The sequence below is a fragment of the Trichosurus vulpecula genome, chromosome 7 (assembly GCF_011100635.1).
Source record: "Trichosurus vulpecula isolate mTriVul1 chromosome 7, mTriVul1.pri, whole genome shotgun sequence".
In the NCBI taxonomy this organism is placed as follows: Eukaryota; Metazoa; Chordata; class Mammalia; order Diprotodontia; family Phalangeridae; genus Trichosurus; species Trichosurus vulpecula.
The window spans coordinates 242,235,391-242,239,284 of NC_050579.1; positions in this window are offsets into that span (position 1 = coordinate 242,235,391).

Here is a 3,894-nt window from a genome sequence, read left to right on the forward strand (position 1 = left end):
TTCTATTAAACATATTTTCACATTAGTCATGTTGTATAGAAGAATTATAATAAGTGGGCGAAACCATGAGAAACAAAACAAAACAAAACAAAAAGCAAACAAAAAGAAAATAGTCTGCTTCACTCTGCATTCAGACTTCATAGTTGTTTCTCTGGATGTGGATGGCATTTTCCATCATGAGTCCTTTGGAATTGTTTTAGGTCCTTGCATTGGTGAGAAGGGCTAAGTCTATCAAAATCAGTCATCACACAGTGTGGCTGTTACTGTGTACAATGTTCTCCTGGTTCTGCTCACTTCACTCAGCATCAGTTCATATAAGTCTTTCCAGGTTTTTCTGAAGTCCACCTGTTCATCATTTCTTATAGCACAATAGTATTCCATTACATTCATATGCTGCAACTTGTTCATCCATTCCCCAACTGATGGGCCTCCCCTCAATTTCCATTTCTTGGCCACCACAAAGAGAGCTGCTATAAATATTTTTGTACATGTGGGTCCTTTTCCTATTTTTATGATCTCTTTGGCATACAGACCTAGTAGTGGTATTGGTGGGTCAAAGATCTTTCCCTTTTTTCCAGCTACCACTGACTTCCCCCTCTGAGATTATCTTTCATTTAATTTTTATATATCTTATTTATTTACATATTGTCTGTATATATCTTTGTTATTTACAAATTGTCTCTCCCATTACAATAGGGAACTCTTGGACTGTGTTTTTGGTTTTATTTGTATCCCAGCATGATGCCTGGTACATAGTCACTACTTGTTGATTAGATATAGTAAAAAAAGATATAATAAATAATATAATGACAGATATAATAAAGGCAGACCATATGGATGAGGAAATTGACCCCCCCTCTTTTCCTTACCTTTTGCTCTAGCTCAAATTAATTTGCATGCCAAGCCAGAGAGAAGTCTTGGAACTTTCTAACCAGAAATCGGATAGTTGTCCAGTAAAAGGACTATGATTTTAGCTCCCAACAAAGGTATTAAAAGAAAAGAGATAATCTTAATGTGTGGCATTCATTTAATTAGCTGGCATTGGAAGCTCATAGCCTTTAACTGTAACCAAAGAGCAGTCCTATTAGGGATAGGCTTTCTAGTCACTATATTCTTGTAGACCAGAGCTGAGATTGCTGGCAGGTAGCCCTAACTGGATGAAGCCCAGGAGCTAGTAACTAGGAGCAATGCCCAGCAGCAACCATAAGACCAATAGAATGTGACACATCCCTGGGAGAGCAGAGAAGCCCCAAAGAATGATAGAGATGGGAAGCATTATAGATATGACACCTAGTGGGAAACAGCAGAGTTACAACAGTCCAAGAGAGAGCAGTGTAATGGCAGCATCAGAAGGCAGTGAACCTACCTACAGAGGTATTCAAAGAAGTTAAATAACTTGCCCTGGTGATTGAGTAGTGCCTTGGCTGGCCAGAAAATCTTGACCTTGGGAGTTACTCTGACAAAGTACATCTGAGGCATATAGCAGTACTACAAAGTTGTCTTTGCTTCCTGGGATAACAAATGATGGGTTATTTTAAAATATTTTAGGATGTTATTAATGTATGCTTATGAGTCTTTGTTTTTTTAAGCATTTCTTGTTTGGTAGAGAAAATAAATTGCAGTCTTATCCAGCACCCATTGTCTAATTGTGTAATGGACACTTCTGAGAAGTCTTCGTTAATCACCTTTGGGGAGATCATAGACACAAGCTTTATTTTGGATATTTTCCTTAGCGCTCTAGTGAGGAGGCAATGAACCAAAAAGTGTGAGAAAAAAGCTTAATTCCTCTCCCCTTTTTTACACATAATATTATTTTTTCCAATTACATGTAAAGATAGTTTTCAACATTCATTTTTGTAAGATTTCGAGTTCCAAATTTTTCTCCCTCTTTCCTTTCCCTCTCCCCTCCCCAAGACAATAAGCAATTTGATATAGGTTAGATATGTACAATCACATTAAACATATTTCCACATCAGTCATGTTATGAAAGAAGAATCAGAACAAAAGGGAAAAACCATGAGGAAAAAAAAGTGAAAATAGTCTTCTTTGATCTGCATTCAGACTCCATAGTTCTTTCTCTGGATGTGGGTAGCATTTTCCATCACGAGTCTTTTGGAATTGTCTTAGATCATTGTATTGCTGAGAGGAGCTAAGTCTATTGAAGTTGGACATTGCACAATGTTGCTGTTACTGTGTGCAGTGTTCTAGTATTACTGAGAAGAACTAAGTCTATCATAGGTGATCATTGCATAACGTTGCTGTTACTGTGTAAAATGTTCTCCTGGTTCTGCTCACTTCACTCAGCATCAGTTCATGTGAGTCTTTCCAGGTTTTTCTGAAATCTGGCTGCTCATCATTTCTTATAGCACAATAGTATTCCATTACATTCATATACCACAACTTATTCAGCCATTCCCCAATTGATGGCCATTCCCTCAGTTTCCTTTCAGTTCTTTGCCACCACAAAAAGAGCTACTATAAATATTTTTGTACATGTGGGTCCTTTTCTCTTTGTTATGATCTCTTTGGGATGTAGACCTAGTAGTGGTATTGCTGCATTAAAGGGTATGCACAGTTTTGTAGCTCTTTGGGCATAGTTCCAAATTGCTCTCCAGAATGGTGGGATCAGTTCGCAACTCTACCAACAATGCAACTAATCCCTTTTCTTTGGGGTTAGGCTCCCCTAAGACTAAATCTAATCTGTTTCAGCCCAGAGTGAGAACCCCCTTTTCTGGAAAATTCAGCAGGCAAATTCTAGGAATTCAATAGGCAAAAGGGAGATTAAGGGCATTCCAGGTATAGGGAACAGTGTGAGCAGAGATACTAAGTCAAGAAAGTGATGGCTTTTGAGAGACATAGTATGGTTACAAGAGAAGGAGCACTAGAGCTGGAGTACTTAGGTTCAAATCCTAACTCTGTAATTTATTACCTATGTGACCTTGGGAAAATCGCTTAATCTGGGCCTCAGTTTCCTCCTCAGTAAAATTCAGGATTTGGGGCTGGATGCCTTCTTAGGTCACCTTGAACTCTAAATTTATAGTTTTATGATCATCACTCCAAGATGATACTTTCATGCTTAAGGAGTTTGAGAAGTAATTTTTTTACGTCTTGGAAAATGGATATGCATGTGGAGTGTGTGTGTGTGTGTGTGTGTGTGTGTGTGTGTGTTTCCTTCTTCCCTTTTTTTTGTAAGCTAAAGTAAACTCTAGACTAGGGAAGGTAGCCACACTTGTGTTTAAATCTTCAGTCCTTGCCGCTAGAGGGCACTGATAGGATTACTAGTAGTCATCTCTGCCCATTCTTTCCTTGTAGTATGGAGTGCCATCTCTCCCCAGTAGTCTCTTTTCCCAGAAAAGGTCCCCAGACTGTGCCTGTGACTACTAATTTGTTTGGCTACATTTGGCTTTTTTTTTTTTTTTTGGTTTGTCACTTCCTAAGATTTGATTTCCCATCATTCTCCCTGATGCTCCTACAGCATCCACAATGAGACCCTGATGAGGCTCTAGAGAGGGAAATGAAGAAGCTCATGGCCGCTCCTCATTTGCTGCTGGCAGGGCTTTTTCTAATTGGATCAGTCTGATTAAAGGGATTAGGGTGACCTCTCTGGCAGATCCTACTTTAATAATCTGCAACATTGAGAATGTTTCTCCTTTGCTCAAACGCGGAGTTCCAGGGACAGCAGTGGGTGTTACTTTTCTTTGATGAACTGTGAATTTAATTCCCCTATTCCTGAGCTCACTGGAGCCCTAGGATAAGGGAAAAGAGATGGCCAGACCGGAAAAGGGCTCCCTGCAGACGAGGCCATCCGCCGTGCCCCAAAAACCTTGAATTTTTATCTCCAAAGCTCACCAAGTTTAGGAGCTCAGAGCCCACCTGGGGCTCTAGCCAGTAAAA